At 44.0% G+C, this 25,913-nt stretch overlaps 1 protein-coding gene across 1 annotated transcript in view; it reads right to left on the bottom strand.

Moving 5' to 3' along the window:
* Positions 1-9,137: 9,137 nt before the first annotated feature.
* The window catches only part of LOC142796477 (uncharacterized), a 405,078-nt gene continuing 388,302 nt past the window's right edge, over positions 9,138-25,913 (bottom strand). The window contains exons 3-4 of the transcript XR_012893863.1: positions 12,011-12,131; positions 9,138-9,288 (exon numbers count right to left, since the gene is read on the bottom strand). The gene's annotated coding sequence lies outside the window, so the exon portion shown is untranslated. The remainder of the gene's footprint in view (positions 9,289-12,010; positions 12,132-25,913) is intronic.

Below are 25,913 nucleotides of genomic sequence, written 5' to 3' on the forward strand. Positions count from 1 at the left end.
GCGCATGTCACCTCATGGTCGGATGCTGGAGAGGGTGGGGAAGAGATTTGGCTTGCGAAGGCTACGTGGACGAGCGGCAAGGGTTTCGAGCTCGCCTCCTCTCACCCTCGTTTCGCGCCGCTTCAAAAAACCTGTTTTCTGCGCTCGTGATGAGACGATTCGAAAAATTTTTGTGGCAGAATGTTCCTCATCGGACACCCAACAACTTCCACTGTCTAACTAAAATTTGGTATGTGGCCTGGTGAGCGGCCCTTTAACAAATAGAGAGGTATGTCAGAGTGGGCCAGGGAACAACCGGGCCTTAAGGATATCATAGCTGAAATCAAGCACGAAAATAGGTATGAGCAGGACACGTAAGGCGTAAACCCCGGATCATCTGTTGCAGAGGGCATGCAAGTTTCAACCATTCTGTCAGGATTTGATGCGCGTAAGAAGAAGCAAGCGTAAAAAGTAATTGAAGGACTACGTTGGACAGTAACCGCTGGTCGTTTAGAAAAACTGACTTGAATCTAAGAGTAGGCAAACGCGTGAGAGGGAAACAAGAAATTGGGTAGACAGATAAGGTTAAGAAGTTGTGAGGTAGAACGAGCCAGCAAAAAAGTACGGGACCGGGTTGAGTAGTGGAACATGAGAGAGGCCGTGAAGTTGTTGTGGACGTAGTCAGGCTGATAATTATGACGTTGAGATGTAGCATATCAGATATGTAAACGTTCAGATGGCGAGATTTAAAATATGGGCATGTAGTATCGAGGCCTCATGCATTTACCGTTACAACGTAAGAGCTCGCCCCATTTGACGATAATGAACGCCTTAGAAACGTACCGCTTGCATGCCATGTTGAGCAGTTTGGCACATTTTATGAAGCGCAGTGGAGTCGCCCATACCTTATACACGCTGACATCAAGAAATGACTCTGTCTGCAAAATTATTCTTATGCTACAATAATCAATTCAAACTTCGCATTTAATTTGTTCAAAATATCTGAAAGTGCGATATCACATTTTTTGTGGCTTTCTTAACTATTCCGAACTTTAATTAAAACGGGCAGCGGCCGTTCAAAGGCACCGTCATTTTTATTGCATCACAAGTCGAAATGTTGTGAAAACACGATAATATATATTGTTGGGCTTTAGCGTCCCAAGACCATCTTATGGGAGAAACCGTAGTGAAGGGCTCCGAAAATTTCGACCACCTGGGGTTCTTTAACGTGCACCGAAATGTCAGCATACGGGCCTCAATCATTTTCGCCTCCTTCGAAAACACGGCCGGGATTTGATCCCGCGACCGGCGGGTCGGTCGGCAGCCGAGTGCCTTGACCACTAGACCACCATAACGGGCTCGTGAAAACACAAGCCGAAGACCACTGGTTTATGAACGGTAACTAAAGCAGCTTCTTTGTAGGCTGCGCAATAGAGAGTCGTTCTTCTCCAGCTTCGTGCTTTTCTTTTTGTACGTATTGGTATGCACACCGCTATCGTTTTCCTCACTACATAAATGCGGCATTTGCCTACCCCTGATGTAAGCAATGTGCCGACCTGCTACGCAGGTGAATTGAGACAGGATAGCATATATTATGCGCCACTCTGCTATTAGAAACACCTAACTCTAGCAGAGTTGGCGGATGCCCAGTAAAGTAGCATCAAACCAGGTCATGTTTTATTTGGGAGCAAGAAGTATGTACGGCGTCATCGTGCTGTGAGAGTGCACAATGCTCGCCAAGCAATCGATCTGACATTTAGAACGGGGATCGCAAATTGATCTTCGGACGCCTTGCTCAATGCCTCGTGATTACCTACTTGTAATCGTGACAAAGGGTTGATGTTTTAGCCTAGCAAGTGTGGAATTCGAAGTCTTGTATGCGTCGCCTGGAAGAAATTGAAATCTTCATGTTTAATAGGCCAGCAAAGCCCTTCGATGCTTTGTATTCACTCAAGCGGAGCACTCAGGTTGCACCATCATTCGGCTCTTGACCTTGAAAGTCCTGGCAAGTTGCAATGATTCATTCAGGCGTTCAATCTGCGGTGTAGTCACAATTTCATTTTCTTTTTTTTTTTCAGGTTTGTTGGTTCGAAGCACTCCTTCTCATTGGGTCCATAACGTCAGCATTTGGTGATGTGTAAAGGATGAAGAGCTTGCTCTTGGTTTCTTCATTTTTAGCCAGCCAGTGGAGAGTAGCGTAACTTACCGAATTCTGGCACATACCCGCCAGGCGAAGCTGCACACGACGTAATGAAAGTTTAGCGAGGTTTACAGCTTGGTCTTACAACCGCGTTTGGCTATCGTCAGCTCCCGGAAGCATACCGAGAAAACATTCCCAGCCGGTCCAAGCCGTGCTGCTGAGCGTTCTTTTCAAGAGTGCTGGCAGTTGTACAGCTTGTACCCAAAATCGCCAGGTGTTGCAACTAGGTCTCACTACTCAGTCTTAAAACCTGGTCTTGCAATCAGGTCTTGCTACCTGGTCGTGCAGATGCAGATCTTGGCACTTGGTCTTGCAACATGGTCTTAAAATCCCGTCTTGGAACATGGTCTTCAAACGTGAACTTGAAACCTGGACTTGACATACAGACTTGAAATTTAGACTTGAAATCTGTACAACGTTATGGGGCGGCGATAAATTACACCGTACATGACTTGCATTTCATGATGATCATGTTTGCGCCTGTCATTTGTGTTCGTCATCCATTCACGTGTGTAAGGGATTTGTAGTCTTGAAATCCAGTCTCAGAACCTGCTCTAGAAATCCGGCTTTTAATTTTGGCCTGGCAACCCGGTCTCTGAACCCGCGGCTTTCATTTCAGGTGCCGCATTTCAATCGTGAAGTCCAGCTTCGAAACCCAGTCTTGACAACCAGCCTCAAAAAAACTGTCTTAAAGCACGTTTGATAAATTTCGTCGTAAAATCGTCGTAGCAATCACCTCATAAAATTCGGCCATGTAACCCGGTCTTCCAGCCCGTTATAACGACCCAGTCATAGAATCCTATCTTGAAGTCTGGCCATGAATTCGATTTTAAAACCTGATCTTAAAGTCATCTCTGAAGTCTGGTCTTTAGATCTGGTCTTGAAATCCAGTATTGAAACTTCGTCATGGAAGCCAGTCCACAAATCCAGAAGTGAAACCCGATCTTGAAGTTCTGTATCTAAATATGATCGTCAAATTTCATCTTAAAAGTCCGTCTCTGAATACTATCTTGCAAATATGTCCCCGAATCTTGTCTTTGAATCTGTTCCAGCAATCAGGGTTTTGCAATAAGGCTTTACAATCAGGTCTTGAATAATGGTCTTGATATCCAGTTTTTAAACACGACCTTTATCTTGGTCTTACAACCTCGTTTAGCTATCGTCAGCTCCCGCAAGCATACCGAGGAAATATTCCCAGCCGGTCCAAGCCGTGCTGCTGAGTGTTCTTTTCAACAGTGCTGACAGTTGTACAGCTTGTACCCAACCCTCCGAAATGAGTGACGCTGGGAACTCTGATTGAAGATAGAAAACATGGGAAAGTGTCAGTTAGCGCCCCACTTGGACTCTCTACGTGTGTCACACACAACTACAAAATTTGGCCGAACTGTTCACAGCATGGTTTGCTATTCGTAAAACATGTTTTTTTTTTTCACTAAGCCCGAGGAGCAGCTCAGGGCTCCTTGAAGAGAAGCGTTATAACCCACAGCTGAAAAATTGAAAAAATATCGCAATCTTAACTTCCTTAGGACTTACGCCCTCTTAACCCTTTGCCCATCCTCTAAATCTACGCGAATAAAAACAGATTCTGAACAAAGATGTTTAAGCCAAATATTACATAAAGTTTCAAAATAAAAACGGCGAAAGTGCATTCGAGGTTGTCTTAGTTTCCTACGGAAAAATTTTAAATTCAAGAAGAGCACCTCGATCGTGGAACATGCCCTGCGTAGAGATATCGCGACTCGCGCTGCATAACTGAAATGCGCGAAATATTTTATCCCTCCCTCTGCACGTTCAATCTGTACATCGCTCGCAAACTCACGGGTCGCTGTGTCGCACCGTTGGACTTTGGCCTCATGTCACGAATCACTGCGGGCAGTTCTCGCTAGCCGTTGTATTTGTCAAAGCCGCAACGAAAACAGCCTCACTCGCACATATGGAGCACTTTCATGAGCACACGTGTTCACACCATCGAGGTCGTTCGGTGAAGTGCAGCAAAAGTTTATTATGCAAAAGTCGGGCAAGAACGTTCTGCTGTCAAAATGAAAGAACAGCGAACGTGAGCTAGAGGGTTCCTCGCTTGCCCTTTTCACTTGCAAAACGCGAAGCCGTAAGGAGCCCGTATGCGTCGCACATACGCTGTTCGAGCTCCACAAACTTCATGACTGGCCCCATTCGGCAGAGCCAAGCACGAGTTTATTCAGTATTCTGCATCGTAGCACGTTATTGTTAATTGTGTACTAAGGTGAAGGTCGAATTGGAAGCAAAACATGGTGCAGCGAGATTGTGGCAGCTCATTAGCTCCCACACTGCCTGTATAGCGTGATACATAGGCTGTAGACTGTAGCAAGCTAAGCTGGTGTACACCATTTACGCCTTATATACATTATTTCTTGTTTTCTCAATCTGTTTGGAACCCTGGAAGAGAAGCTTAACAAATGAGATGGACCTACGAACTTGCTTCATGTTATGTGACCTATAAATAAAGTTCTTATAATTAAGTCTTTGATGGTAAGAGAGCGCTACACCTTATTACCTCACAGTGTGCTTTTGTTTACATTCTCCAGAACAGGGGAGGTGCGCTATATAACTAGATTACCAGATAGTTTTGTGTGGTATAGTGCTATTCATGCAGGGCTTCCCTGCAGTGGAGGCAGGCGTCGCTGCTCACAGAGGCATGCGGAATCCTCTAACTATCCAGTGAATACAGATGTGACTCCTCAACTAGAACAAACTCACACCCTTCAGACGCATTACCAAATTAACGGCCCTAAAGTTAGACAACAAAGTTCGAGGACACTTGAGCTACGTCTTCAAAAGTGAAACGCGAAGGAGCGATTGCGTCGCCTCGTACGTGTAGCCGTCACCCGTGCCGCAAGAAAAATAACCATTTTGCGCGTGAAATCGGCCGTTTCGAACTATCATAGAGTGTGCACTGCAAGTGCAGTAGCGAATTGCCTACCACGCCATAATTATTTCTTTTATCATTTGCTGAAGTACCCTCTACACCTACCTTAGGCGCCACGTGCAGCTGCACACTTTGCAACCGGCGGGCAGCTTTGAACCACTGATTCATAGCGCATTTCACATGCCAAGAGCGCTTGGTTCGATTCAATGACTCCGCCAAGCAATATCACATATTTTAAGGAGACACGTAACTTTCAGTAGATGTCATTATTAGAGCTTTTTTTACAGCATTTCGAATCTGTGGCAGGTCTCCATGGTAGAACCAGGCAGAAGGGCTGGGTTCGATTCTCACTAGGGCTAAAGGTCCTTTATCTATCTTTATATATCTTGAATTTTTTCGTATGGAAAACGCCGATTTTCGGCCCCCAACTAATGAAGCCACCGCCGACACCAACGCCCCAATTTCTAGAAAACTAATCCTATAATGCTCCCACGCTAAAAGGCATTCAAATCAATCGCAACAGCTAATGTAGGGCTACGCCATCGAGAAACACAGATTCGAGAACAACAGTGAATAATCGATTATGACAAGTGAAGGTGGGAAGTACAGCACAGACCGGAAGTTTCACCGTAGATTTTTAGAAGGGCAGATGGGTGGACGAACTTAAGTAGTGAGTGTGTCTCATCACTGGGACATAAGGTGGATGAAGCGTTAGTAAAGGTGAACTAAGGTGACAGGTCAAATGAAGTTGTTCAAATATGAATTAACATGAAAGCAAGCGTTAAAGTAAGTTAAAAATGGATACCATGTCAACAGAATCGTCAAGTGATCGAGAAGTAAGTGTTGAAGTGAAAAAAATGTGTTCATGTGTTCGTGTTTAGAAAACGTTTGTTTAGGAGAAGTTTATACTATGTACAAAAAACAAAGGTTTCATAACATTCCACTAATAGGGTACGTAAACTTCGGCACATTTATGTACCATGACAAACATCACTACGTTGCAATGATTGATTGATATGTGGGGTTTAGCGTCCCAAAACCACCATATGAATATGAGAGAAGCCGTAGTGGAAGGCTCCGGAAATTTCGACCACCTGGGGATCTTTAATGTGCACCCAAATCTGAGCACACGGGCCTACAACATTTCCGCCGCCATTGGAAACGCAGCCGCCGCAGCCGGGATTCGAACCCGCGACCTGCGGGTCAGCAGCCGAGTAGCTTAGCCACTAGACCACCGCGTTGGGGCATGCGTTGCAATGAAGACATCATTGCTCTAATATACATGACAATGTTGGCATACGTGTACACAAGAACTCATGCGATATCATGATACAATGAATACAGATGAATGCGATAGGGCGTCGGCATCAGTGTGACGTCGGCCAGAGCAAGCAGTTGTAACGATATCGCGTGGTGTGTACAAACAGTAAGCAATTGAGGAAGCAAGGAGAATGGCACAAAGGCACTTATATCAACATAAAAATAAAAATTAAGCAATGTCCCTCTAAAGAGAACCATGTGAAGTTGCGAAGCAGCGGGCGCTAACGCTTACACTGGCGGCGACCTGTACGCTGGCACTCATCACGGCGTTGCGCAGCGAAAAACTTGGGGAGGCGTAGAACACGCAGTGATGAACTGGTGTTTCTATATTAGAAAATGCCAACTGGTGCTAAAGGGCAATGAGAGTCAGACGACTCCGATTGGGCACAGAGATTCGCAGTCTGCTTTTAGTTGACGTACACGCTGCGAAGCTTTATTGTTCAACCACGCATAGGAAAAATCTCCCACCGGCATCACCTAGGAGCTCAAATCCAGCTGTGAAGGATGCTGTGGTAGTTCGGGGCTTTCAGACACGGACAACCAAGACAAGGCCAACAAACATTTAACAAGTTACGTATGCAATAAAACTTCCCTTTTTCTATTGACTTGACACAAATATACATACATGTAGTAGAGTATGTACATATATATAAATATACATGTGTTCAGATAACTTGTATATTTCAATAAATTATAAATTCTTCAGTTGAGAGTCAGCGCTTGTTTGTGTCTTTTCGCTTCGTGCCGCGAGTTTGTGCATTGTTACTGCCCATAATGCATCACCAACTATATAACCAAACTATCAGTCCTGCTTCATATACATACACTTTCATCGGCGAAACACTACGAATATATCTGAGGTCCTAAACCTGCACTTCCCATCCTACACATACGAGAATATGGGTGCATCCCGAAGTCAAAGGTCATCCGATGTCACTAAAATGACCCATGGGTGTTGACGACACAAGCATGAACTGGTAGAGCATGACGAGTCATGTGAGCCTGTACGATGAAGTTGTGCGACGGCGCAATAGCAGACGATGAACTGCTCGCCCTGCAACTCGTAGGCCACGTTGCGCTCGACTCAGCACCGAGGCCATGCCTTCAGCTTCGGGTTGCTATGGACACGCTCATGACCACGATTCACCGCCACTGGTTGTGCCGGACCCGTTTAGACGTGGCACCGATGCCACGATTTCCGCCACTGAAACGGAATCAGCTGCTCGCAAAAGCTGCTCGCTCGTTCACCGCGGGAACAGCACTGCTACGCTGGATCAGGAACACTCGGTCATCCTCAGGTCACGCCAAGCTAGTCCCAGCTGGCCTGCTAAACCAGCTCGGTCCTCTTCAGTCCCTCACGTCAAGCGGTCCCTGCTCTTGCTAGCTGTCGCGTTCTCCAACTGGTTGTTGTTGTTGTTGTTGTTGTTGTTGTTGTTGTTGTTGTTGTTGTTGTTGTTGTTGTTGTTGTTGTTGTTGTTGTTGTTGTTGTCCTCTGCGCATGGCTCGTCACCAACAGAGGGGATTGGCCTATTACAAGGTGAATTTGCCTGGTACTTTCTGCATGGCTTCATTTATAGTAACGCTAGTCATTAAATTTGTGGTTTGAAGTGCCAATTGAGAATTGGAAAAATATGTAGTTAGCCCACAATTTAGCGAAAAAATTTATTACCCACAGTGATTTATTCTTGAACGGTGAATAAAACAACCCTGTGGCTGTGCCCCAGTGTTGAGGCTCCGAAAAAAAGAGGAGCATGTTCTGATAATTGCAAGCCCAGTTTTTGAAGAGAAGGTGCTAGTATGATTTTCCTGAATACATGGAAACAACGACAATATAATAAAATCTGCTAATTTTTTCCTTTTGATTACAGTAAATTCACAAAGGGGAATTCGGTAAATAGGATCTATGCAAGTAAAAATTGAGCGCATTGAAGAGTGCATCTCAAGGACATTTTTCGGGAGCACGGAATTTCCCGGGAGAATGATATTTCCTGGAAGTATGACCTTTCGCACGGTGACGCTAACGATTTTGTTCAACACATGGACCGGCAAACTCACACAGGAGTCAACCCACACTGAATCACGTCGGGCCTTGGGTCTGAGTAGGTTAAACTGATGAAAATTTTATTGAGACTGAGTGTGAGTGAGTCTCTTTGAAGCAAATTTCATTGAGTCCGAGTCCGCGTGAGCCTGGTTGGGGAATAATAAAGCGACACCATGTCTGAGCTAGTCTGCATGAAGCAAATTTTAGTAGGGCGCTGGAGTCCGAGTGAATCTGGTTTAGCAATATATTGGTGACGTTAAGTCTGAGTAAGTGCACTTGAGGAAAGTTTTAGTGAGACTGAATTCGATAAGTCTCACTGTGAAAAGTTTTGATGAATTACTTCGAGTGAGTCCGATTGAGGAAAATTGTGAGAAGTGAGTTCGAACGAGCTTTAACATCAACATGTATTTATTTGCTGGACACCGAGTGGTCTCATTTCTTTGTTTTTTTAGGCATAGTTCAAGCGTCATTGGGACACCGAAAGGTTTCATGTGCGCGTGTGTCTGAGGAGCTACTGACAAGATAAAATGCAAGCTGATGATTGCTGCACCGAATTATCTGCAATGGTATACCGAGAAGTGTGAAACTTTCCGTGGCTTCTTTTTCGCTTCGACGGAAGCATGCTTAATGCATTTCACGCTTGAATAGAAGCAGCTGGAAACTGTGCGCAAATACCGGGCTCACCTGTCATAAAAACAAACGTGTTCGAAGTCATCTGTTTGGAGGGGGACGTCAATGACATTCTGGGATCACCAAAGACTGCTCCTGTTGGATTTTATGCTATACGTTGCAGCCACCAATGCCGGTAGTTATTGTTCCACAACTTCAGGTGCACCGGGTGCCCTAAAAACAAAACGAAAAAACTAAGGTAGTTTTGATTTTAAATTCATATGTCTCGACATTTGTCGCGAGTGATATGTCCTTGAAGTTCTGCTTGCAAAAGTGCGGAGAGCTGCAAAAGCGGTGACTGTTAGGCGAGTGACGCCCTCAACATGGTTTCCATGTGGAGAGCTAGGTTTGTTGGTTGTAGATTATTCGAAAACAGCGCTGAAAAGCACAAGACACGCAAAAAGGTAATTGCTTAGACGTGAATTAATTTGGCCTTGACACTTCCGTGTCAAGGCAAGTTCCGGTCTGACGTAAAAGAGTAGCATCGTTTTTTGCGTGCTGAGTGGGGCGAGTTCTGATCTCGCCATTATATTTCACTGAGGAATGTCTAAAATAACTTAAAACTTACGTTATATCTCAAAAGTATGGGCCTGCAACTTCGCCATATGAACAACGGCTCCCAAATTGTACAAAATAGCTGTTAACAAAGTTTTATTAGCGATCACTTCGGTATCATTCTTTGGGCAGGTAAATATTTGTGCCATGACTCGAGCTTGAATGTTATAAAGTTTGTACAAAAAACTTTCTTGTTGAAACAACACCATGCGTAAACACTTGACACTATACTTTTCAATGAATGAATTATTTCTTGAGACTCGTTCAGGGATGAATTTTCAAAGAGCACCCGGGCTTGCGACGGAAATATAAACGCTTTGTTTATTACTATCTGTCGCATAAATATATATACCTGTTGGTATAAGAAACGACCAGCATGTGAAAAATTATTGTGACATTATAATTATTGCGCGCACTTAAGGATTCGCGAGTAAACTTTCGAAAGCACTTTCCCAGGAAGCGAAGGCGACTAGCAATCTGTCAGTGTCAAGTGACAAAACAGGACTATGGTTGGTTCCACACAATTACACAAGAGGCCGAAGGCCGCTTGATTGATTACCGTATTAGAGTGCAAGCCTGGCAGAACGCCGTATTGAACACACATAAGAACCTTTGGCCATGCTGAAACTTTCAGTATGCACCCGATAGTTGCTAGCAGGTCTGACGTGTGTATGCAATACAACGTAAAGGTGGAATGTGTGTCAAGCATCCGACACTTGGAGAAGAACACGGAGACAAATTTTAAACTTGAGATGTAAAGCTTATGCGATTCACTGACCAATGAGTGGAAATCGTTGGTAGAATAATAGTAGGCATCCCCGAGGTGATGTGTTCTATTTATACCTTTAAAGACTGGCATAAGGGGGCTGACTTCGAAAGACAGCACCCCGTAGCATTGGCATCGGAGCAATGCGCACTTTGCCTCCGCATCCAGCGAGGGTGCAGATGTCAACAATTAAGAAGCTTACGATCAGCAAGACAGGAATTAATACTTTTGTGCAAGCCTGCGTGCACATCTGTTAGCGGTTGTTCTCGCGTTTGTGTAATTCGTGCAACATCAACTACGGTACCCTGAGCTGGCGTCAAAAGGGTGTTAACAAGACGACGATGCCTGCGAACGACGGTGCGACGAAAGTGGCCGAACAAAAAGTTTTCATTAAACGTTATAGCGCACAACGTGGCCGGTAAATTACCCCTAAAAACCATTCCCTCTTATCTGAAAGTTATGCCATATCCCCAAATAACTTCGCCAGATATACATAGTCTACGGCCACTCGCTAGTTTGAGAGCCTTCGGCCGCATAGTTACCATGACTGCCTCTAGAGGCCACTACGTGCCCGCTCATTAGTGCCCACGTTTGCGATCACACTGAAAGTGTGTTTAGAAAAATTGGTTAACGATTTAGAGTACTTAGTACTCTACTAAGAGAGAGCTGGAAGCTGTCCCAAGAAACTAAGGTTTGATCAATAGACAGCTGCCAATGAACGAGACGTTGTGTTTAGAAAAGATAATTAGCGATTTTGAGTACTTGGTTATTATTGGTTATAAAGCGCTCCAACGAGAGTCATTGATCACAGAGCGCTCCAACGAGAGTTATAGGTCATAAAGCGCTCCAACGAAGGCACGCATCTACTTGCCCCCGCCCCTCCTAGTCGTCCCCATTTCTGTGTAGCATTCAGAGCACTCGCTGCCACGAAATGTAAGAGAAATCGCTTGAAGCGTGCGATGAGTTTCGTAAACTACGCTCGTATTTTACGGATACTAAAAAAGAAAAAAAATACGATAGTCATCTCGTGAGGCAATAAGCTCTTTTAGTATTGTGATTAGACAATTATTTGGAAAAGTATGGCTGGGCACATTTAAAGGGGAATATCGCGCTCGAGCGTAACAAGCACCCTCAAAGGGGCCCATCCTTCGGTAGACCAGATCTGCTTCTTCCCACAACTTTAAGGCGGTAAACTTTTGCTTTAAATAATTACTTTTATTGTTTACGTTGATTTAGATATATAGCAATGAATTTATGTAGCAAGGAAGATGCTTGAATCCTAACTACGTGCTATACCCTCCTATTTCTGATCTCCCACCCAAACGTATCTATTCATTTACCTTGTTGAATTTAGAATGTACATTTTCACCAGTTAGAGATGCTATACTTTGAACTTCACGACACCTGCGCCTTTCGCCTTGAAAACCCATAGTAGAGTAACTGGTACTCTAAATCGTCACACACTTATTCTAAACACACACACACACACATTCTCACTCTTCGGACATCTTATCGAAAGGAAACAGCAGCAATAAACTCGAGAGTTGAATTCAGAGCGGATTAAGTGGTTCTTACCTATTAGTTCGATGCCGAATTCCAATACACTTTAGTGACTGCCACGTGGTTCCCTCTGGAGATGTTGAAGATTTGGCCCATCACGCATTTTTTTGTTCCAATCTCACTCCGAATTTCATAGCTGAAAATAGAATTGAGTAACGATGAGAAACTGTCGTATGTACCAGCAAGTTATTATAGTGTACAAGTATAGTTGCCGATTATTTTTACAGCAAAGGCTGTTATGAGACCACAACATGGGTCGCGTGCGCCATATCCCCCGCCGACGGTTTCCCTTTCCACTGTATATTGAAGGGAGAAAAATTTAAGTAACGAAAAAAAAAAACACCATGGATGCAAGGGCATTTGAATCCGGGTCCCCTGCACGCCAGCGAAGTGTTCTACCATTGAGCCACGCGTGTGTTTGAAACTTGGTTGCAAAGTGGCCTTGGTCAGGCTTTATTATCGGGAAAGGAATGGCGTTAACATGAGTTAACATGAGTAATGATTTTTACGTTATGACTCGTCAAATATGTTCTTCATACAGTCATGTTATGCCATACCAAGCTTGGTATTGATACCATTATCGAAACGGCCAGGAGAGCTAAATGTCGTAGGCGGCTAGATAGATAGATAGATAGATAGATAGATAGATAGATAGATAGATAGATAGATAGATAGATAGATAGATAGATAGATAGATAGATAGATAGATAGATAGATAGATAGATAGATAGATAGATAGATAGATAGATAGATAGATAGATAGATAGATAGATAGATAGATAGATAGATAGATAGATAGATAGATAGATAGATAGATAGATAGATAGATAGATAGATAGATAGATAGATAGATAGATAGATAGATAGATAGATAGATAGATAGATAGATAGATAGATAGATAGATAGATAGATAGATAGATGCGCTCAAAGTCGCCGAAGTCCACTAAGAAATACTTCGCATTTAATAAGGATCAACTGTTGTTACTTAGCCTGCAGTGATATATCACAGCACACGGGGCTCAAGCTTTTCACACCCATTGAGATGCGACCGCTGCGGCGGGACCAAACCATCGTCTCACGGGTGAGGAGCCAGGCACTGTAACTGCTAAACCACAATGGTGGACTCTATGATAAGAGATTACAAGATAGCAACAGTGTACTACTACGGTATAAATGCTTGAGGTTGAAGTCTATGCGAAACATCTCACATGAAACCAATGTGGTTTATTCACAATGCGTGCGATATTCTTTCCCAAATGAAATATTAATATAGGCGATTCTTGGTAGAATTTAATTAGCATTGCTTGCGCTTAGTGCTCCCGCTGGTGGCAATGTATTGGCCAATATCATGTCTTCAGTGAAGGCGTCAGTAGAACGTTCAATTAAAATGTTTGGTGGTATTGAGCGTGGTGAGACCACAAGCACCTCGGCCCTGGGTGGTGGCCTCGGGGCAACTTAGAGGGTAGCTTTTTGAGCGTGCCGGATGGCTTACTGTTGATCGTCCAGGTCATGGCTGAGCAGAGCCCGTGAAAAAAAATCCTTTTGACATGACCTTGAGATTCACTACCTCCAGTTCACTTCCCCAAGCGGCAAGAAATTCAGTTTCTTATTTTTTTTAGAGGTGCAAACATGCTACTTATGGTACTTCGAAAGTGACTGAGGGAAGTGGTTCCTCAGAATTCATTTTTGACTAGTGTTGCGCACTTGCAGTGGACGTAATATTTCCGCAGCAGAAGTTTACCGTTTCTGCTCTTGTCTTGTGGTCTGTATCACAATTTCTTTAACATGAAAGTCGGGGTCCACTACGACTCCACTGGCGTATTTTTGTCACCAATACCATGATGTAGAAAATATACTGCGGATAAAGAAATAAAAGACAATGGTTTGTTCCGTCTGCAGGCGTCGAACCTGCGGCCTTTTGCTCCACAGCGCGCGATGCGAAACCACTAGGCCACGAATTGTACGTTGTCCAACATGCAAACGGTGCGCCATTTATATACACCATATGCCAGTGACGCTTTTGAGAGATCAGTATCTTTAGCGCGCTCTCATTATCAACCGCTAGATAGCACAAAGAGCGGGCGTTGGCATTGGGCGCGCTTACAAAGGTAGTCGTCTCTCCCGTTGCTACGCGAGCGTGTTTATGTCGTTATTCGGGAGAGCACAAGTCACTTCGCTCACTGTCGCGGCTGCGTTTACGAAAGGAGTGCGCTACTCACACACGAGGGAGTAAGAATTGTGACCGTTGTTTGAGCTCGTCTTGTGTATACTTGTGAGTTCATTTTGCGCATCTTTCTTCCTGTTCTAGCAGCGTGTCTTAAGTGCCGAGCTGTGATAGTTGTTTGTGAGTGCTCGTCCTTTGCATACTCATTTCAAGCGTGCTCTCTGCTTGAAGTGCGGGCTGGAATTTTCAATCTGCTTGCCATTTTTCACGTGAAATTACAGTTTCTTGCTGTAGGATTCATTGCTTTGCCCTCGTGGCGAACCAATGCTTGATAAACGCCCAACTGCCTATATGAAGACACTCTTTACCATCGTGTTATACCAGTTCCTAAACATAGGTATCAACCAAGTTTTTTTAAAGCTTCCTGTGGCACACTGAGTGGATCCACAAATTGACAAAAGGGAGGGCTCTGGTTCATCATATATTTGCCTTTTCGGCTCTGCTTTCAAATTAGCCACCATTGGTTCAACGGAAAACCACCCGGCTACTTTAGTCGTTTTCTACAGCAATTACAAACCACGCAAGTTACAAACAAATGAAGAAATCGACTTTGCGGTGCTCTTATTTGCGCTCATATTTCGGTGCTCATATTTAAAACACTGAAACAGAAAAGCAAGACTGAAAATCGAGTTTTTTTGTATTCTTGAATATGTGAAGCAAAAACTTCGCACAGTTTGAGAAAAGTCACTCCAGCTGATAGAACTTCAGTGTGGTGATGACCATAATCATGACCCTTTACAGTATAGGTTGTGAATGAGCTAGCAGATGCTTCCAGCCAACTTTACGAATAATTACTCGATTCAGAGATGCAATCGAGCTTCTTAACGAAGTAACTATTTTAACGGTTACGCTACTTCCCTTCAATGTTAAAAACTGTGTAAGGTTAGCCTAACGCTTCGTTTAAAACGGCAGAATAGTGCGCGTAACGTATTACACGTTTATCCAATTAACAGGCTTCCTCGATTGTTTTCACATTAACAATAATGAGAACTCGCGTTACAGAAAACATTTTACCGTGCAACTATTACGTTACCTAATACGTTTCAACTAATGATGATTTCAGACATTCTAGCATTGACGTATACGACCGTCATTACCATTGAGCACGTATGAACAAAAATTTTGTCAATTCGGTATATAGCGAAACATAAGACCGCCGAAATCCGCGATCCCCGCGTTGGACGCCCTTTATGGAAAGTGCACTTTATTCACCAAAAGTAGTAGTTTATCATACATGCAATATGGCATATGTAAAATCTGTGAAAAGTATTAAGTAACTTTCAATCGTTATATAGAGCGTAACAACTACAGTTTCAGACAAAACAACTTTGTTTATGCGTAGCAATGACGAGAGAGATGCCATGCGGATACAGCCGAGATTCTAATCGAAAAATACAACGCAACTTACGCAGAAACAGTTCGTTCAACAAGCTGTGGTGCGGAGAAGGAATTGAATGAACTTCGAGGGCAATGCGGAGGATACGCCTTTTGTGAGAGCTGTGATTGATGCTGCCGGATGCCCGACCTTCTTCGCACTTGAAAAAGAGCCAGCGATTCCTTCGTGCGGCAAATGCGATGGCGAAGTGCACAAATGACTTCTTGGCACATTTCGCTGATTCTTGTTCTCGAAATTCAAGGACAAAATATATATGCATTGACAAAGACCAATTCATTTCGCCATAAATACACTGCGATATGAATTTCGAAACTCGAGCGCGGCTGTGTCGTGACTCCGTGAAAGCCACGCGCATTACTTTGCATGTGACGAAACCGAATGCTTCGCTAAAAAGTGTCATTGGTTTTACCCGGTATTATTGCACACTGGTGCACACAAACTTCAGCGCGATTCACCACAAAAATGTTGCAGCATTCGCTAAACTTGCATGTACGGATATTTCGTGACATAACGACATTGATATAACCGTTTTGTTACTTTATTCAATAATGTTTTTGCGTATTTGTCGGATATCGCAATTGTATATAGTCAGTGCGAAGCATTAACCATTGAGCCACAAAGGAGCACTAGCAATTGTCTATAGTGTGGCCTGGATAGTGGCTTTTATGGCAAGTTTGCTAGTGTAATTTCCCGGCGACAAATTGTCGACAGAAATATTTCTCGTAATGTTGAAGGCAAGCGGTGCGCAATAAAAGAGCACCACGTATATTTGCACCACTACAGTTGAAATTAATTATCAGCCTTTTGTTTAGTTTGTTTAATGGCACACCAATCATACAGTGCTTTTTCAAAAAAAATGTGGCGTGCGCAACTACGAAGAGAAAAAAAGCAGGCTTGGATAAAATAAACTAACAGCTAAATTGCCACAGCATCCCACACAAAGCGCAGAAACAGTTGTTATATGAAAACAACTGTTTCTTAGCTTCTGTCTGGGCCACGTTTAAAACGCGAATGGACGTAACACAGGGAATTGTATTGCAGTTTAAACGCCCACATTACGTGGGAATGTGAATCCCGGCCCCAAAACGTCAATTATACCCTTTTGGAACACCATCCCGAGCAAGGCTTTGGGAGACCCGGCTGCCTAGAAAGGATCGGGAGAACCAGCTGGCTTTGCTCGATCAAGCTCAGCGAGCCGCAACGGACAGTGGAGCCCTGTACTGAGGACACCACTCACTTGCCCGGAAACCATAATAGCCAATCAGAAAAGCTTTCTCTCTCCCTCTTCTTTTATACGCTTGACACTCGCATCCCTTTCACAAAGAACAATGAAGTTCACTGAAACGGGGATAGCTCCAGAACAGACGGGCGTATCGCAACAGAATATGGTTATGCGTATTGTTAAGCTGCAAACTAGCACGCCTTACGCAGCTTTCGTCCAAGCGTACTTGTAAGTGCGCAAAACTCTTTTAGTGTGTGTTCATTGATTTCGGTAGTGCACTAAAGTGCATTGACAACTCCCCGGTGAACTGTCGCATTCTATTGGTACGAAAGCTCCAGCAATGAATGTGCTTTCCGTGTCCTTCCTATAACGGTGGCACTCGCATACACCTCCTCATACTCGCATACTTCTTAGTCACTGTAGTTCTGCAGTTTCAAAAGTTTTGTTCAGGACAATGTGATGAACCTTAGTCACGTGAAATTCTGTAGCAAGCATTATCAAAATATCCAGAAGAAATATTACATTCCATGTCATAGCATAAATAGATGCGTGCCTATCAATACTATTGCAGCGCGTGTTTGAGATGCGCCTCATATATGCCCCCGTTTTTGACATAACGCGCCTTTTGGCTTCAACACAATAAATATACAATCACAATGTTTTACGATTACGAAACAGCATGCATCTTCTCCATTAAAACGGGAATGCAATTGATGTAATCACTAAGGTTAATAGACGGGAGATTGTTTTGATTGATATGTGGGCTTTAAAACCCCAAAACTACCATAAGAATATGAGAGAAGCTGTGTGGAGGGCTCCGGAAATTCGACCACCTGGGGTTCTTTAACGTGCACCCAAGTTTGAGCACACGGGCCTGTAGCATTTTCGCCTCCATCGAAAATGCAACCACCATACCCGTGATTCGATTCCTCTACCTGCGGGACAGCTGCCGAGTACCTTATACACTAGGCCAACACGGCAATGAACGGACGGGAGATGAAGCTACGAAGTGCACCACCTGAAATTTTAAATCACCGTTTTTAAAATGAGCACGTGTCAATATAGTTCCTGAGTCCAATTCACTTTTTGAAGATCCATTCGAAACAAAACCAATTAAAAATGTCAGTGAGGGGCTTTCATGGAAATGAGATTTCTTAAAAAGAAATTTACTCAGATAATATGGAATATGTAGACGATATGCTTTCGAGCACTATACACTCGAAACGAGACTCTTACGCTAATAGAGGCTGAAATGCCCATCCCTTACTCTCTTGTACCGTCAGGCTTTACTACACCCGAAAGTCCGGTGAATTTCCAGCTTAAGTTTTACAGCTTCCGAAGAGCAGAGAAAAATCTCTAACGCAAGCTATGTTAAAACAAACACATACCAAAATAATAAAGCCTTCATAAATTGACTTTTTTCTATGAAAACAATGAATTGGCCCCACGACTTTATGATTCACAAGGCATATATATAGAGCCTATTCTGTATGTTCATGGTTATGTCCAGCTGTTTTTCGTGTGTTCATGAGCCAAGCGATCCTTTCCTTGTGACGTCGCACCCGTACAAATTATTGAGCGCCGTGCACGGTATGGTTACGGATCGACTGCCGCAGAAATTTTCGAATTCATTAATTAATAGTGGGTTACGGTGACTTACGCGGTTACTACCATTCGGTTCTCGACGCTCAAATTAATCACTATATTGAAACCTGATTGAAAACTTAAAACGTTTTGAAGGTACGAAAAAAACGGGGACACAAAGAAGGAAGGTTCGAATCAGCGCTTTCTCTATGTCTGTCCCCGTGTTTTGTGGGTGCTACAAAGGTTTCAACAATAAATTATTACCAACTCCCTCAGCTATCAGTTTTACTACACTTTGGTTCATTAAAAGATTTCCACCGAGTGTCGTGCTATAATTTCTGACTCACATTTTGACAGGCATCCCGACTGCCTAAATCGGCAGCATTTTTAGACCACCGTGAAAAAAGTACGGCAGGGTCCATTCAAGCATACGACTCCCTGGTATTCCAGCAATTAATAAAATGACAATGAAGGTATTACAGCCCATATATTTTGATAATGTTATAGAATATTTTCCCCTTTGAAAAACGTTTTCTTAGCACAGCACTTTTTTTCAATAGTGAAAGTGGCCGTGAGCGGATGAGCTGCTCTGGAGAAAAGGACGAGCCGCCGTGCCCATGGCGAAGCCCACCAGTTGACCTCTTCTTTATTGCGAACACTGCTCCCCTCCTAATGATGATAGTGGCGCTCTTTTTCGTTCATACAATATTTAACAGCTGCAATCAAACAATGACGTATCATGTAAACGTAACTGCACTTTAATATTTTCACTTAACACGACTTATGCTACCACCCAAAATAATTGTCTTCTGAGCAACCCATTTCTGCCTAATAAAATCTCTAGCAACTGCCATACATGCTTCACTGGTCGACCACTTTCACAGATTAGAACGGCAAAGTTTGTCTCTTTTTTGCGGGCGAATATATATTCAATTAACATCACATTTCTGGCAAAAGCTCCGTTGAGACGAGCGAAAAAAAAAAAACTGTTCATTCCGAAGTATGTGCTACATAGAGGACCGAAGCTCTGCATTGTAACTTTTATTATACGTGCAAACATTTTCTATTTAGTTCGCATAACATACAAGATCAATTCGTCCGTTAAGATTTTCTGGGATTAAAAAACTGGCAGCATATCCACGGAGTGAATGATGGGGAGTGGGGCGAAGCATTCGTCCGTCCATTCGTTCTTGCTTCCGTCCGTTCCTGCGTACGTCTGTGTAACCGTCCATTTGTCCATCCACCTGTCCGTACGTGCGTCTGTTCATGCGTCCGTCCCTGCGTTCGTCTATGCATCCGCGCCTGCGTCCGTTCATGCGTCCATCCATGCATCTGTCTGGGTGTCCGTTCGTCCATCTATTCAGCACGCCAAGTACCACCATTTCGCATCTTTTCATCATATATTCTCCATATAGAAGCACCGCCATCCAGCGGACATTTCACGGACTAAACGGGAGGTGGCACATGCACACTTTTTTACGGCTTGCGCTTCGGGTTTACTTCCCACCTTTAACCACCTCGAGTTTATGGTATATACTAGTTCACTGTATTCATGGCTATGCGGCCCAACGCTCGCTAAACCTTTCTAAAACCAAAGAGGTTACACCCAGCGAGTATAACGTAGCAACCCTTTCTTGTCAGATTATGCTCAACGTACATACCAATAGCTGCTAGTGGGGATCGCAGCGTGCGCGTTACCTAAAGGCCGAATGCTCCTGTCTCTCATTCCCCCTTCGCAGCCATTAGCATGTGCACTGAGCACTATCTTTTATTGTTCAACAACGCACAGAAGAAATTTGTCAGCGGAACCACCTTGGAGGTCAAAATCGTAAGGACCGCTATTTCGGGTATGTGCCACTGGCGGTTACGCAACACGAGGAACGCACAAGCCACGGCATAAGGAGCTTCACCCCTAAAAGAGGAAGCAACTGCTTTCCCAGCAGCATGTGTGTACAGCGTCATTGTTATGACAGGGAACACGGGAACGCGTGGCATGAATGCTTCAGCCTCTCCTGGCAGTGCATTCAAGAGGAAGCGAGAGCAACTACAGCCTTCTATCGCGTCATCTCGAGGCGAGCAAAGCAACCAATCACTGCTGATATTGAACCCACGGAAAGAAAGCACCTCCTCTCCCATATCAAAGTGAACAACACAAGAGGCTGGTAATTGCCCTGAAGCCCCGCCGCGGTGGTCTAGTGGCTAAGGTACTCGGCTGCTGACCCGCAGGTCGCGAGTTCGAATCCCGGCTGCGGCGGCTGCATTTCCGATGGAGGCGGAAATGTTGTAGGCCCATGTACTCGGATTTGGGTGCACGTTAAAGAACCCCAGGTGGTCGAAATTTCCGGAGCCCTCCACTACGGCGTCTCTCATAATCATCAGTGGTTTTGAGACGTTAAACCCCACATATCAATCAATCAATCGGTAATTGCCCTGAAAGGTGAGGGGGTGCTACTTAGCCGCTCGTTCTATATCAGCAATGAATGGTTGCTTTGCTACGCTCGAGATGACACGATAGGAGGCTGTGGTTGCTCTCCCACCCACTTGAACGCGCTGTCAGAAACCACCAGAGCGCTGAGGCCACGCGTTCCCATGTTCTCTTTCGTAAAAATTGGCACTGTACATTCCACTCCACCCCTTTTAATAGCCTCCGTTTATTAACTTCACGGCCTTTAGTGAGGACAAAAGAGGTCAACATTTCTCTTCTTTGACTTCGTTCCAAGGTATACATTATTATGGCTAATATTTACCACAAAATACAAGCACAGGTGTGATTATTGAACACAAAGATCGGCTTTGTTCGTGTTTTGTTTCTGCAGTTGAAGTGCACAAGCTAAGCCCTTCTCTTAATGTCTGCACGTTTTATACAGTCTGCCTGACTACGTTCTGCCGACGTTAAACGACATGTACGGAGCTCTGGTGTCAGAATAATGATCTGCTACTTTGTTCGCACTACGGCGAAGTAATTTCCACCTTCTGAAGTGTAGCCTCCCGGGTATCAATTTGAGAGAGCATTGGGTTAACCAAACATACATTTGGTAATTTTATTTCTTTGCACTACAATGTAATGCAAGAACCATGATACCACTTGAATCGTTTTGTAATGCCGCGTGAACATACTAGCGCAGTTCTCTCAAGTTACAAACCTTTCTTTTCGTCCTACTACCTCTCCCTCTTCGATCTTTTTTCAAATTCTTTTTCTTATATTCTTTGCGTCCTCCTAGATGGCGCGCAATACATTTATGTCTAAACTCCATTCCGTAGACTCACTCAACACACACATTACTCACCCTAATACACGCCAAAACTTAATCAACTGCCACAATACTCCGTTTTGTATCCCTTGCTCTCCCTATTATGTGAGAGCACTGTTAATTCTTATTCCGGAACTTACAGTAACAACCACTCCTGTGCTTGAAAAAAAGGAATCCGCGAAGATAATACACGTCGCTTTCTTTCACAAAAATTGTAAAGCTTTCTTGATTGCTCATATTTATAAGTTCGAATATTCCAGCGAACGCTTACACTTGATCTCGTCCTCTCCCTCAGACAGACATACACACACCGTTACACCTATACACAGATACACACGCACACGCACACACACACACACACATACATACACATACTTACGCACACGCACACTAATATTCAATCATATATAGCCGCTTTTAAAGCGACCACGGTAAAGAACTCGTTTTGCAGGAATACCGGCGTCGGCGTCGGTGTTGGCGCGATTGGTTGTGAGTGAAAAATCATCATCTTGAGCATGACCAAAAATTTGAGAAAGATGCAAATAAAATAAATAAATTCTGGGCCCGACTGGGGGCTGAATCCGCGTCGTTTGCGTGGTAAGCAGGTGTTCTACCACACAGCCGCGCGTATGCTTGGGAATACACTGAAAATAACTCCCGCTGTTGGAAATGCAGTGAATTTAACTTTCATGCTTTACAAACACGGGCGGGCTTCCTGGATACATGCTTCACAATAAAACATAAAATATTGCTGCAATAATGCTTGACACAAGCGTCCGTTGCCGATGGAGGTCAGAACGTGTGATTAACATGATGACTTCATGTTTTAAGCTAAAGCCGGTCACCCACCACACAAGTCACACCTGTTACTGCATTTGTTTCCTTAAGGTCATGTGGTGGGTGCAGACCAAGTTCGAAAAGACTTCATGCACTAAATTTAGGAGTACGCACTAGGAACAGAATATCGCGATCACGTTCAATTCATAAATGCAAGACATAAAAGTGCCCCAATCTTTCAGGCAACCGCCGAAATAAAGGCAGATTTGCTTTGGTTTTTGAAAGCACGGTAGTTTTTCTGAGCCGCTGTCGTCTATCTGTGGGAAACTCTTTCTCCACGAAGTCAGGTCCGGATGGAATAATTTATCTATAGGAGTGCCTACAGACACCACAATCTCGGGTAAGCTGTGCCAAATAAAAGGAGCAAGTACGCGGCAAAAAAAGAACAAAAAGACAGCTCATTGTTGACAGGTGTAGATGCGTGAGCAATAAATGACATGTGGACACTCCCAGACGCAAAATGAGGTCGATACCTAGCACGGGCCACTGAATCATTGCTTTGTCGGCAGAAGTCATCGATTCGTTATTGAATATAGCTCATCGATCGTACCTGTTAGCTGCAAAAAAATATTGGCAGCATATCCGCGGTATGAATGTTGGAGAGCGGGGTGAAGCATCCGGCCGTTCATGCGTTCGCCTGTGTGACCATTCATGCGTCCGTCCGCCCGGACCTGCGTGCGTCTGTTCGTGCGTCCGCACGTCCATCCGTGCATCCATCCCTGCGTTCATCCATGCATCCGCCTCTGCGTGCGTCCATGCGTCCTTCCGTCCGTGCAGCCATCCGTGCGTCCGCCCATGCACCTGTCCGTGTGTCGGTTCGTCCATCTAGTCAACACTCCAAGTACCACCATCTCACACATTTTCATCATATATTCCGCATATAGAAGCACCGCTATCCAGCGGACATTCCAAGGACAAAACGAGAGGCGGCACACGCACACTTTCTTACGGCTTGCGCTTTGTGTCTACTTCCCAACTTGAACCACCTCGAGTTCATGGTATATACTAGTTCACTGTATTGATGGCACTGTGGCCCAACGCTCACTAAACCTTTCTAAAACCAAGGAGGTTACGCCCAGCGAGTATAACGTACAATTCCTTTCTTCCCAGACAGTGCTCAATGCACATGCCAATGGCTGCTAATGAGAAATGAGAGACAGGGGAATTTGGCTTTTGCTTCGCATCAACTTCCCACCTTTAACCACCTCTTGTTCATGGTATATACTAGTTCACTGTATTCATGGCACTGTGGCCCAACGCTCGCTAAACATTTCTAAAACCAAGAAGGTTACGCGCAGCGAGTATAACGTAGCAACCCTTTCTTGTCAGACAGTGCTCAATGTACATGCCAATGGCTGCTAATGGGGAATGAGAGACAGGGAAATTCGGCTTTTGCTTCGTGTCAACTTCCCACTTTTAAACACCTCTTGTTCATGGTATATACTAGTTCACTGTATTCATGGCACTGCAGCCCAACGCTCGCTAAACCTTTCTAAAACCAAGGAGATTACGCCCAGCGAGTATAACGTAGAAACTCTTTTTAGTCAGATAGTCCTCAATGCACATGTCAATGGCTGCTAATGGGCAATGAGAGACAGGAGAATTCAGCTTTTAGTTAACCCGCAAGCTGCGAATTTTTTATTGTTCAACAACGCACAAAAGAAATCTCCCACCGGCACCATCTTGCAGGTCAAAACGAAAGACTAGTTACGTACTACGACGAGGGAAGAACGGGTGCCGCTTTAAGAAGCTTCGCCCCTTAAAAGGCTCCAGGAAAGAACACGTACATGGATCAAGTGTGAGGCCCACGGGACAGCTTTATGCTCTGCCATAGTAGAGTGCCAAGCACTCTAAATCGTTAACCTTTTTTCTAAACACATGGATTTCTTTTGTGAGCAGAGTTACGAGCAGTCTATGACATAGGCGAACACAGAATCCTTTTAGCACAAAGTCGGTCAAAAAGTGAAAGCTAAGAAGGGTTTTATGTGTTGACACTGTGATTTATAGGTATTTGCTGTCACTGCACAGAAGAATAGCAGTACAATAACGAGGATCAGCTTTTTTATTTTCGTTTTATTTTGTGCGTGCATCTTCACGGCTAGTACAAGCAGATGTGGTTGAAGTGTCTTCGTTTGTCGTTTAATGCAAATTTTAAACTGTGCATTCTGCTTCTCTCAAGTATTGTCTAATGCGTAAAAAATGCCAAAGTATATAGGTGAACTATTCCTGATAATAGAGAGTTGTAAGCGTAAAACTAATTTTTGTTTTTTTTTTTCAATTTTTTACAACGTACAATGCGTACGTGTGAGCTTGTACACCATTTCAGCCAGTGAAAAATTTCTCTCCTTCTCTGTCTTTATTTTATTAGCACTTGAAAATTGATGCTTTTCTTGTTCTGAAAGCCTGCCCTTAGGTATAAAACAACAGAGCACTTTAAAGAGAAAGAAAAGGAGCGCCACAGAGAGAGAAAGAAAATAAGGTTCTCTATTCACAAGGTAGCTAAAAAGAAATGCCCTTACTCAAAGATGCCTCGAGCTCGGGCCGTGTACTGGTTCCCCGCTACCAGTCTTGACTGTTCGTTGAGGCTGGGGCTGGTCAAGCTTCTCTCCTAAAGCTCGGCGGTGTGGTAATAGTTGGGGGATCCTATAGCGGCAATTTTTGACAGCCTCCTGCCATAGGTAAGAGAGATTTGGCTTCTGCGCTTCCTGAATCCGGCAGTCAAGGTGGATGGTAAGCCAGGCGTCAGCAGACTGCTCACGTAAAGCAATGCATGATATTCAAAGCAAATGGACGTTGCTGAGCAAAAGGGGGAGACCTAAAAGCAGAGGGAAGCTCGAGGACTTCTGTTTATAGTGGCTTAACTCCATGTTTTGCATTAAATGTTGGATGAAAGCCTGTTATAGTAATACATTCGGGCCCCCCAAATGTGGAAAGTGCGTCAATGCTGGCTTCATGGTATGCGCCTTTTTCACCAAAGCAAAGGCTTCTACTCTAAGAGGCACACACACACACACAAAAACTTGTTTACCTGAGGCACAACCTCGATACATAGGCGCTAGTATTCAAGGCATTTTATTCCGCAAGTTCACCGTATGCCCGTACCAGGTGTGATCTAATGATATTAAAAAGTAACAACTATTGCAAAACAGAAAATAGTATGTGAGGTTTAACGTTCCAAACACACGATACGTTTATGAGAGACACCGTGGTGGAGAGCTTTGACCATCTGGTAATTTTAACGTGCACAGACCTTCTGGTCAGCAGCCGAGCAGCATAGCCGCTGTTCCACTGCTAATTTCAAGTGATCCAAATACACATTCGCACTGTCAGGTAGCTGATGTTGCAAGGTTGATCAACCTTTCTATTATTTTTTTCTTACATCATTACAGCAAAATTTTTGGCG

Source organism: Rhipicephalus microplus, chromosome 2 (assembly GCF_043290135.1).
Source record: "Rhipicephalus microplus isolate Deutch F79 chromosome 2, USDA_Rmic, whole genome shotgun sequence".
Classification (NCBI taxonomy): Eukaryota; Metazoa; Arthropoda; class Arachnida; order Ixodida; family Ixodidae; genus Rhipicephalus; species Rhipicephalus microplus.